At 29.6% G+C, this 12,582-nt stretch overlaps 1 protein-coding gene across 2 annotated transcripts in view; it reads left to right on the top strand.

The window, feature by feature from the left end:
• The first annotated feature begins 5,866 nt into the window (after positions 1 to 5,866).
• Positions 5,867 to 12,582, top strand: part of LOC106463128 — a 104,510-nt gene continuing 97,794 nt past the window's right edge. The window contains exon 1 of one of the 2 annotated variants that reach the window (XM_022390694.1): positions 5,867 to 5,957. The gene's annotated coding sequence lies outside the window, so the exon portion shown is untranslated. Of the gene's footprint in view, positions 5,958 to 10,446; positions 10,555 to 12,582 lie in introns of those variants that run through there. The other variant, XM_013923143.2, reaches the window with a different exon arrangement.

Below are 12,582 nucleotides of genomic sequence, written 5' to 3'. Positions count from 1 at the left end.
TAACTTAAAATTTTCATTGATGTAACACTGTTGAAAAACTATTTTTCTCCAAATAACATGTCATAGCATAAAACTGATGTGAACAGTTGCTTCATTTTGTACTATGGTGTAGTTTCTTTTGATAATAACTTCTGTAGAATGCCACAGATTGTAATATTTTGAATAAAAACTTTTTTAACTAACCTAAATTATTTTAGTCAACTTTACTACTTTATTTGTAATACCTGCCGGAATAACACATTTAAGAAATAGCTTAAGATTAAGCAATAGAAGCCTCACAGTTTTTACTTCTGTATGTATCTGGATTCAACAAAAAGGAATTGAAAATTTCACTTTTTGCAACATCAAAAAACTATTGGAGCAAACAAATTGTAATATATCAGAAGTGTGTTTATAGTTATTGTATATTACTAGCTACTATTCAATAATTTGTTTCAGTATATTACTTTGTGGCTATTATATAGAATAACTAGACATATTGTTTGTCAATAATGGCTCTTATTCAGATCTGTTTTACTTTTGGGCAAAACTAGTTTTCCTTCAAAGTCAAAATAAGGTGTTTGGCTGACAGGTATTGTTCTCAAATACCAAAAGTAGACCACCAATATTATTTCTGATGTAATGATACAAAAGTTTTGGATTAAGTTTTCAGTCTGTGAAAGACAGTGCTTAGTTTCTGCCTGATCTCTCCTCATCTGAGATCTGGAACTTATTTTAGAATTGTTTTTAATCTAATGGCAGGAACACTAATTAATTCTAAGATTGCTTCAGTTGCATCACAAAATGATATTTGACTGATATTGTCAAATACATTATTTTCCTCCACTTCCATCCCAAATATTAGCTTTAATAACATTTAAGTTCTTATTTTTCAAATCCCAAGTTCACTTTGTACCTGTTAAATGGTATCCAGTACATTTTTTCTAGAAAATGAGCACTTGTGAAATGGAATATACCTTTCACAGATAATTACACTATAAACGTTTCCCATTTGGAAAAGTTTAACTTAAGTTTAATCTATTTTTCCTACTTGAGTCCGTGTTTGGTGAACAAAATCAACTGGTAGTTATAATTGTTTCTTTTGGAGATAGTTTAATTTTCTCGTTATTTGAGTTTGATACCTAATTCAAAGTTTTCTTGTGACTAGTAACTAAAATACACAGAGAAGCCAGCAGGTTGTAAAAGGAAAAATCAAAGTAATTGTGATTTTCACAGTTTAAAATAATAATAAAAAAACATAATTTGCACTTCAAAGTTTATTATTATTTCAGAAAATCCTTTTCTTTTTCAAAAGGATTTTTTTTATGTGAAGTGAATTAATTTTTGTTTTGCTTAACTGGGTTTATTTTAAAGCCTGCTAAGGTAGTGTTTTTAGCAAACAGTATGTACTGTTTCAGAGTAAAATGCATTGAAATGGTTCTAGTTTTGTGTGGAAAAGTTAAGACATACCTATCAGTCTGTCCATAAACAGAAAATAAGAATTAATTTTTCTTAGAAAGTTGTATTAGAATGTTATTATCTTGCAACTTTTTGTTAGACTTGCACCTCAATAAGAATATTAACATTTAAATACTAAACATCTATTAGTTTCTTTGATTTATGTACATGCACTTTGTGCTCATAAGAGAAAAAAAAACCCAAAAACTTGTTACTATGACTACACAATCACACACGTGTTGTCCGTGTGTTCAACTGTGCCTATGCATTTTAACTTGTCTCAATCAAACTTGTCATGTACTCTTAGCCCCTCCCCCCCTCCCAGAATGATATGGGTTGGGGATGGGGTCAGCATTTGAATATTACCCTTCTGTGTCACTCATCAAAAGCCCTTATATCTTCCTTGACAAGACACACAAGCATGTTTCAGTCATGTGTTTAGTGAACAGAACTACACCACTGTTTGTTTATGAAGAATCAAAGCCTGAGATGTTAATTTTTAGTAACCCCAGAATTTAATAATTTTTAATTTATGGAATACATATTAGTGATTATATATATGCTTCACGTTTGAAGACAGCAACAAGTTTTTGTTGTTCAGATATTAAAGATTAAAACCTGAAAACACCGTCATTTGATTCTAAACCTAGAAAATTTCTGATATGACTTAATGGGATTTATGACACTACATAACATTTCTGAGTTAAAACATGGGTAGAAACTAGACATATTGCATTCCAACCTACTCTTCAAGAACCACTGCTGTAATAATCTTTTATTATTAAAAAAGCAAAAAAAAATTAAGATATCTTAGACATTTCATGCAATACTATAAATCATAACTAACAAGTGTCAATTGAATAGTTAAAATTTACAAAATATTTCTCATCAAGCAAGAAAAAAGTTGTGGTGGGATCCTAGGTTTGAAAATTGGATTAGACAGCTTAGATATCATATGAAATCCTTGTGCTCGAATATTTATGGCCTTTTAGTGTTGGCAATATCCAATATAAATGCATGCAGTGTTGAAAAGGAGAGGCAGAACGAGAGTATGTAATCTCTCTGATTGATCTTGTTTATCAATGGTCTTTCTTTCCACAGAGATCTGGATACAATATTTCAATATTATTCTACTTGGAAGAAGAGCTAGGCAATTAGTAGTATTTGGTAATTGATATATCAGTAACCTCATTAATCAATTAGTACAGTATTCCTCAAACAATGGTATGAACAAAAAGTGCTCCCAGCCAGTTGCCTTCCTCTTTATCAGCTGTTCAAAAAGAAGAAAAAATGGTGCTGCGTGCTTATCCAGCCAGTTGCTTTCCCTCTAGTTAGCAATTCAAAATTAATGACAGTGGCAATATTTCAATTAATTTGATAGTTGGAATAATCATCATTTTTATTTATTGATTATTGGAATAATTGAAAACAGTAGTAATCAGAAACACTAATTTCAATAATTGATTTAATTGTAATTCCAGTTAATCATTTAGTTTATTTGATGTTAATTGATGTAATTGCTGCTCATAAGTAATTGGTTATATTGAATAAATTGTTTAGATCTCCTTAGAAGTGCCCAACATATTGCATAATTCACAAACAGGATTAAGTTATTCAGAAAAATATAGTCAAAGTAAAGTTAAAAAAAGCTCTTGGTCATATGACCTGGTGAATTAAGTTCTGCACAGTCTGTGTCCAAAGACAGAAACACAACCTTAAAGAAACTTCTACAGTGCATGATTAAAACCCTTCTTTAATCCAATTTCAAGAAATACTGCTTGACTTCCAAAAATGTATCATGACAACCTTTATATCTTGGTAGTCATTGCTTCATTATAATGTCCACATCTGGGTGTTAATTTCGTGTTATTTTTTTCATCATCTGAGTATGTATATAAGATAAACTATCTTTAACAAAAGAGACATGAATAGTTAGCCACTTAACAAAGAACTAATTGTTGGATTATAAATACCCAATTGAGCATACTTTAGTTCCTCAATGTAATGATTGTGACAGACTTGCTGATTTGTGACAGCATTCACATGAAGAAAAGTATTTTCTGACAGCCAAGAAGACAAGTTTAAAAAATTCAATGTGGTAAATAGTTTATGCCATAGTTTCTTAACAGCATTTACTAAGCAAAATTTTAAATTGTGTTCAATAAAAACTTAATTTTCAGAAAATGAAATGGAAGTGAAAAATCCTTAAAAAGGGCAGGCATTCATACACATCGCATCGTCTAAGAGTAGAAGATAGGCTAATGTTAAATGTGGTTATTCAGTGAACTAGCAACTTAACTTGGAAATTGGCAATAGTATGTCAACCAACTCATGTAAGGTGACAATTTGTTTACAGTGAGAAATAAATAGCAGTAACATGGTAGGTTGGGAAAAAATGAACACGTAAATTTATCTCCAGAAATATATTAGTTACTAATAGGGAAATGTTAGGACAAGCTAGCCATCGTTTATTTTCTTTTGGAGTGCTAAAATTTAACTTGTTAAACAATGTAAATGATGTCAAAGTTAATATCTCAGAAATCCAGAGTGAGCTGAATCATGGATTTTGTTGTTCTGGTCTTCAGACATGATACAAAAAGTAAACTTATAATCATCACCAACATTAACTGTTTAATTTCTAAACTTCATTAATGAAAGAAGATATCTTAGAATAAAAGTATCCTTTGCTCTATGAGCATAACTTTCAATTTGACATATTTCTTATTATACTAACTGCAACAAAAACTGACTAAACTTTAGGCTACAACTGATGGGGGTCACTGGTGTTCAAAAAAAGTTATTCTACCTTTACCATCTGAGTAAGGGTATTAACTTCACTGGATACTATATAAATATATATATATATATATATATTGCATAAATTATAATATAATTTCAAAGTAGAATTGTACTGTATTGTTGAATAAAGTACAGGGGTATGTGTGACACTGTACAGAATGACATTGAGGAAAGTTGCATGTACATCAGTTAAAATTTTAAACTTGTTTTAGTTAATATTCCATAAGATAAATAGAAACGCCAAGAAAACTTGCTTTAGATTTTGATCATGAAGTCATTAATGAAAAATATTTCTTACCATATTTTATCAAAATTCTGAAGTTTTTCTTTTTTAGGATGTTAGCTGTATTTAACAGATAGAATGATGAGAATATAATGTGAGGTGGGTTATTCAAGTAACATGAAAACCCATACCCATCAAAAATCTGGAAAATTAAAAAAACAAATCAATAAAAATTATTATTTACCTTAAGTTAAAAACTTTGAAACAGATGAATAGAAAAATCTAATGGCTGGTGGTATGCAACAATAGTGGTAATTAAGTATTTACATTGGCATCCAAGCCAGTTGGCTGAACCCCAACAATCACAGCAGATGTGGTAGTTCAGTCTAATGCTTGTTCTGTGCAGTTATACAAGATGTTGGAGTTTGTGTCTGAAACCATGCAACTGACCTCAAATAACCATGGTCACATCAATTCAAACTTTGACCATTAAACATGGCAAGAGTAAAAAATCAGTTGTTTGAGACACCACACAAAAGCCTCAAAACTTTTTGATTTTAAAACACTAAAAACTAAATACTTCAGCAAAAAAGTTGAACAAAAGTTAAAATAACTTTAAAGTTCTAGTAATTGCTATTCTTTTCAATAAGGTACAGAAAAAAACTATTTTAGCTCTCATACTAACTGAAAAGTGTTAACCAAGTTTAAATATAAATGTGAAAAGCATAACTAGAAGTAACTGGTTAAAGAAAAAGATTCATTCTTTACCTATGGAATGTGGATTAATTACTTGAGATAGAATTAATAACAAAAGTATATAGAATAATTATAAAGAACGTGAGTTATTTTGTTTATATATAGGATTATATAATTAATTTGTGGTACAACAAATTTCGAGACATGTTGAATCACTTGCATTCTATATTAAGCAAAATGTGTAATTTACTTTGAAAGACTGTTAATGAGTCATTGCAAAATAACAAAACACATCAGCGCATCAAACAATGAGGAATATAGAAGTGAAAAGTGAGGTATTAGGATCGTTGCTTAATTTTTAGAATTTAAAATGAACATTAAGTTAATGTACCTTGTTTGAAGACAAATTTATGTCATTTTAATTACTAGAAACAATTTAAATCTAAGAAACAGATCTACTCATTACACAGAGAAATACGTTTTTTTATAATAACAAATGAAAACTGGCATTTTAGCTGTTAGGTTATGGTGAAATATGTATAATTTTTCTGCTATATAATAAATTTTTATGTAAAGGGTAGAAGTAGTTCTAGGTGACTAATTTTTAGTTAGAATTTTTGATAAAAGTAACTGAAGAAGAGATCATAAATGGATGATCTTTTTCTGTGATTGCTACCAACGGAAAACAAATCTTGAACTGTCTAGTTGATGTCACGGACACTGCTCAATGGAATTTTGAACTTGTACAGATGGTTACATTTGACCACCAAGGATCCAAGCAGATACCAAACCAAACAAAGCAGTGAGTAAAAACCATCATTTCAAAGACTTCCTCTACCATCACTAAAGATTTTAACTATTATTACATTAAGATCTCCATCATGCTATAAGAATGAATATCACTGTAGTTAGGCTGTTTATAAACAAGAGGTTAATGAAGGAGTAAATATCTATTTGAACTTAAGAGGGGAAATAATTCTTGCAGGAAGAACAATTGTTTGGGAAGGTATCCTAGAAGTTGAATTATTATGTTTTGATGTTATCAATAATATGATCAGTTTCCCCATGAGTGCCACCTACTATTAATTTTCTTATGTAGATGTGTAGGAACTTGAAGACAAATTTAATTATGCATTTGTATTTATAATTGTTTATTTATTTCAGTTTTGTTCTATTTATTTTTGAGTAATGATTGTAATACTTTTGTGTTTCAGAAAAGTATTTCATTAATTTGGGCAGCTGAGGTCAGATGTCTTTCCTAAGTTGTTGAACACTTTTTTTTGGTTCTGAGGTCAGGAGTCTTTCCTACCTTGTTGGACACTTTTCTTTGGTTCCAAGGTCAGGAGTCTTTCCTACCTTGGTGAACACTTTTCTTTGGTTCTGAGGTCAGGAGTCTTTCCTACCTTGTTGGACACTTTTCTTTGGTTCTGAGGTCAGAATCTTTCCTACCTTGTTGGACACTTTTCTTTGGTTCTGAGGTCAGGAGTCTTTCCTACCTTGTTGAACACTTTTTTTTGGTTCTGAGGTCAGGTGTCTTTCCTATCTTGTTGAACACTTTTCTTTGGTTCAGTGTGGATATGATCTACTAATATATATTTTACCACTAAGGTCTTTATAACAAATTATTGTTGTTAACTCAATCCTTGTGTGCACCTTCTATGTTTTAGGTATTTTTCAAGTTCTGTTATTTCTGTATGAAGTTTATGAAAAGCTAAAGATTTTTTTTCTTCTAATTTTTACCAAGACAAACAAAGCAGTGAGTAAAATCCATCATTTTCAAAGACCTTCTTCACCATCACAAAACATTTTAATATCATTACATTAAGATTTCTATCATACTATTAAAATAAACATCACTGTAGTTAGGTTGTTTATGATCTATATCCATCACATAATTTGTGATTCTACACTAAAAGAAAAAAAGAAGTAATGCAGACTCTACACTAGTTATAGAAGTTTAGCCTAAGTTTTTATTAGACAACAAAGGAAGTACAAATATACGAGTGAACAAATAAAACAGATCCTTATTCACAAATGGTGTTTATTTCAAGTCTCCAATATATTGTCCAGCTTCAGTTTTGTAGTATGATTGAAACTGGCTGTTAGGATGAAGAGGAATCTGCTAAAATGACCAAAAACAAGTAAGAATAATGTAATACAGCACTTTCAAGTCAGAACAGGGCCCTAGTGTAATATCCCATAATATTTATATTATCTGTGTCAATGACTATTCCAAAAACAAATGGAGAGAACCTCCCAATTAACTCTAACCTGCAAAAGTATCTCTGTTACCTCGTGATATGTGCTTACACCAACCAAGGAAACTGGTACAAGCTTCCATAGGATAGCTATTATAGTATGTAAAATTTATCTAAGCAAGAGGTTTAGTGCGTATTTATGACATTCATACAGTCAGTTTACTGGAAAGATTCTAACTATATACAGAACACCAGCATGAGGATTTAGAAATATTACAGTATTATATATGAATAAAGATGTATTCTACACTAGTTGTTTTCTTAATGCAAAGCTACACAATGGGCTATCTGCATCTGTCCACTGTGGGGAATCAAACCCAGGGTCTTAACATTGTAAGCCTGTATATTTACTTCTGACTCCCTAAGGGACCCTATATTAGTTTTTAAAGAGTAGATTATTATATTAATATAACCATACTTGAATATGTGTAGAGATAAGGAAAATTGTAGAAGTGTTCATTAAGGTAGTTTATTTTTGTTCCTGTCAGAATTTAAGTAAATAATTAATTTCTTTTTCTCAAAAATAAAGACTGTTTCATTATTAGTATGTGAATTTATATTAGGGGAAAATAGCATTTGTAGTAAACTTTGAGCAAGTCCACAGTTTTCCCATTTTGAAAATAAAGTTTCTGTTTTACTATTATCTTATAAATATAATTTGTTTGTTGCTAGAACAAAGAAAACTATGACATCATAACAGATATATGTTTTAATTAGATAAATTTATAGTTTCCCTTCCAATTAAAAAAAAAGTCTCAGTTTGTTATATTTGCATCAACAATGTTTGTGTTGGTACCATAACATAAATGTTACGTTCTGTAATGTATTAAGTGGAAACAATTCGTTATTAAATATATTAAGACATTTATTATAATGTATCTTCAGTATTAACCCTTTGAGTGCATAATTAAATTTTGGGTGGGTTCTTGAAAAGTATAAATTTTCCAGTAAAGAATGAAATATAGAATTTAACCTTTTTTTAGTACTTTTTCAATATCAAAAATCCACTAGTTGCACTTTTGATCATTGATGTACACACGCATGGTACAAGGGTTGGAAATTCAAGGACGTGTGAGTATCTAGATTGTCACACTATGAGAAAAAGTTTGTGTGACACCGTGGGGTAAATCTGCTTGTTGCACCAAACAGCTATAAATATCAAGTCGGATAAAACGGATTATAGCATTTGAAGGGTTAAGGTACAACGTGTACTTTGGAGGGAAGGTATTAAATTGCTAATGAAATTGTTATATTATTATACAAGTGATGTTATATATTATCAAGATGGCTCAAGAAATTTTATCCTTAAAGTTTGTTATAGATAATGCACAACATCATAATAACATTTCTGGATTTCAAGTAAATTGTGAAAAATCTGTGGTAAAGAAATATTAGTTTGATAATAAAAAAGAAGTAAAAAGTTTAGTAAACATGCCAGTTAGATTGTTCAAGATAAAATTTCTAATATCTTATTGTAAATAATGCCAATGTAAATGAAGTAGTAAAAGTAAGTTACTGTTTTAAAATGAAGCAAGGAAAGATTAATGTAGAGCAAGTCAAATAAAGGTAGTCTGTCACACAGTGGATGACATATAGCTATTAAAAGTTTTATTGTTAAAACTGATATACCTTTTAAAATCTTTGCAAACCTCTAGAAGCATGTTTTGTATAAAAATATGTGAAAAGCCATGTTGTCAATTTTTTTTTTAAATGGAGTTTTATGAGTCATTTCTCTAGAAAGTTTTATTTGTGTTTTAAAGTTTCATGACTTTATTTTTTTTCATATAAAATTATGAGATGTGACAAAATACATCCAAATATACTAATTATGATTCTAAATTAGGTGATGAATTTTGATAACATAATTAAATAAACAAAATGCTTGTTGTGATTAATACTTTTATTTGTTTAAAATTCTATGAGTTTGTGAGTTTACTGCTTTCAGGAAATGCTATGTTTTTAAAAAGAGGATAATATATAACTTTTAGTAAGAAACTGAGATAACTCTTTAGTAGATATGTTCAGGAATAACTATTACATAAGAACAGTTTTTGGAGGATGTAATTATGAAATTACTATTTCATGGTCATATTATAACAATTGTCTGCTCAACATTACTCTTACATATACTTAATAAATAAGAATGTAAGAAGTAAGTCAAATGGACCGTAAAGTGTAAGCTAATGATAAATATTGGTTGGAGCACAAAGATATATGTATATATATACATAAATAAAAGTGTTCATTTAATTTCATCTTAATATATTATTGGAAATGTTGTGTTGGTAAAGCATCTTTTAGTATCATGCAATATAATTCATTAAGATTTGAATAAATCTATAATTTCTCTAAATCAAATATTTAATTTTAATATTATTGTATCACTGTAAAACTTGTGATGAACTGTCAAGAGTCCTTCTGAAACATTGAACATTGTAGAATTGAACAGAACCTTCAATTTTTCCTTCTGAAAGATGAAGTTTCAGATGTTTTGTTATTATTTTGAGATTGGTATTGTGTTGGAATATCATGGGAAACATGAGGAATCATTTCAAAAGTTCTTAAATATACTAAAGTCTAATCAAGATGTTTTAGTATTTTTATTGTGTTAGAAATGTATGTAAATAAAGTTTGAAGTCACTGATTTTAAAAAATTTGAGTTCTTTATCTATTAAGAAAACATCTTTAGATATAAGAAAAACAACAGTACATTGTCAGTAGACAAAGCATATAGTTTATAGTACTAGTTCTCAGTTGAAAAGATATGTGGGAAGAAATTTATAACTGTACATTTTCAGTGATATAAATAGTCACTAACCAGGGAAATCTCTATACTCTCTGTCTCAGGGTGACTGCCTATGACACTATTTATATCTATGTGTAAAGTCCTTTATTTTTTTTCTTTAAACTTGTAAATATAGCTATCCAATTGGTGAGCTTCCTGGTTAGATCATGCCAAGTTTCATCCCATCCTAACTAGTTGTGTGGTTTCAAAGCATTACAAGGTGGTGACTTCATTTTGTGATGTTGGATTATACATATTAGCTTAGGTTTATTGGTTATGGTAACATCTTTACCTGGTCTATATAATTCCATGTATTTTTATTGTCCTTTCTTTGATTCCTGAGTAGAAAAAAAAAGGTATGGCTGGAATTTGTTTGTATATGCTTAGATGAAGTATTGTAGGTTCAGTTGTGACAAAATGTAAGGAATTTCTACAAATGAAGCTTGTAACTTTGTTGTTGTTTTATTAATATTTATAGCCAGATTATAAAAATAATGGCTGCACTTATTTAACATCAGTTTGTTGTAAGCAAGCATTTTAAATGCTACTATCTTACTTATTTACAGAAGCGTATTATGCTAATACAATAGTATAAGTTGTTTGTCAATATACTATTGCTACTCTGTGTGAGAGCAGAATGCTATTAAGTCCAAACTAATATCCATTAACAAGGTAGAAAAAAAAAGATTTATTGTTATGAGATTAAAAAGTTTTCATTTTAGATTAGCAAAACAAAAGTATTGAAATTATCAATTATTTTACAAAAGCAGCAAATGTAATCCTTCTACCAAGGGCTATGACTTGAAAAAAACACAAAAAACATCCAAAATTATATGTTATATTTTTAAAAGTGGGAATTGTCCAGATTCAGTGTGTAATTCAGTATTATATATATATATATATGTATTTTATGGTGGTGGAACATAAGTAATCAGTAATTAAAAAGAAGAAAGAAGTGAAACACTTTGATGTATAGCATTGAAACCCATTAGTGGGTAGATCAGAAATAATATTACTAATGGATTAATTCTCTGTGCTCATTACACATTACAAACTCTCACATGGGTTCCATGTGCTCATTTCAGCTTTTGATAGCACTTGACTACATATCTAGGCCTGGTTCTTTGGTGTATCTCACAATCTTTTACAGTGTTATTTTCAAAATTTAAACATTTTTATGATCAGTATATGTCAAGCCTTGCATGAAAAGCTTGCTTATAGTTGAAATTTATATGTTATTTGAGTTTTAACTTCATAATTGTGAAAAGAAATATTAGAAAATTCTCAGTTTCCATTTTTCTGTGTCATGTGATGCATCTCAGCTCCCATTTCTCCCTTTCAGAACTTAAACATAAAAAGAAGGCTTCTACAGTTTCCAACCAATTAGAAACACAAATTGTATATAATTACTAGGTAGAATTTAACAACTGAACCAACTATCATCTTGTTTCTTGAGATATCAATACACTTGTCAGACCCTTTAGAGAAGCCCCTCTTCTCTTTCTCTGACTTTGAGGTTGTTTTGTTACTCAAATTTACATGTTAATATCCAATTGGAAGAGAAGATTCTCATCTACATAATGCTTATTACAGCTGTTTGATTTTGGCACCCATAGAATAAACGTATGTTATAGTTTCTTTGTGTGGAAACGTTGTATTCCTTCTGAGAATGTCCCAAAACTACTATAATTTATCCAGCTTTCTTAGAATAGGTTAAAAAATCCCATTAGACAGAGAAAACCAGCATTATTTAACTATATACTTCAAATACACATAGAAATGTCATCTAAAATATAGCATGCATATAGATTTTCATATGGAGATTTATGTAAAAGCAAGATTTATTGTAGATTTTTTACCAAACAGCTATTATACTGAAATCCAAAGTATCAGTTTTGTGCAAGTATACACTTTTAATCTACATAGAAATGTCATCTTAATACCAAAAACCTCATTGACCTGGTCAGGGAGTTTGATTATAGTATTTAATTTATTGTGTGAAGTTTTCTAGTTTCAATATGGTTATTAGTTAACATATAAGATACTTTTCTGTAGAAAAGGCTTTTGGATCCAGCTGACGGACTTCATCACATGGCAATAAAATCTCAGAAAGCATCAATTATACATTCAAAAGTCTTTTATTGAAGCATACCATAAATGAAATTCTTGACACAAAAATTATGTCAATTATATATCATACTGTATAAAACAGTACTTTGTACTCATAAAACAATGCCTAATTTTACCTCTCATCTTATACACAAGTTCAAAGATAAAGTTTCAGTAAGAACTCTCTGGTTAATAGCATATTTAACCAAAAACTACATTGTTCCTTTTACTTTTGTTTGCTTTTTTGAGTAAGTGTGTTGACATCGTACCACCTA

The sequence above is a fragment of the Limulus polyphemus genome, unplaced genomic scaffold, assembly GCF_000517525.1.
Source record: "Limulus polyphemus unplaced genomic scaffold, Limulus_polyphemus-2.1.2 Scaffold50, whole genome shotgun sequence".
Taxonomy (NCBI): Eukaryota; Metazoa; Arthropoda; class Merostomata; order Xiphosura; family Limulidae; genus Limulus; species Limulus polyphemus.
Note: the sequence above shows the minus strand (reverse complement) of the source record. Positions and strands in the feature narration are given on the sequence as shown.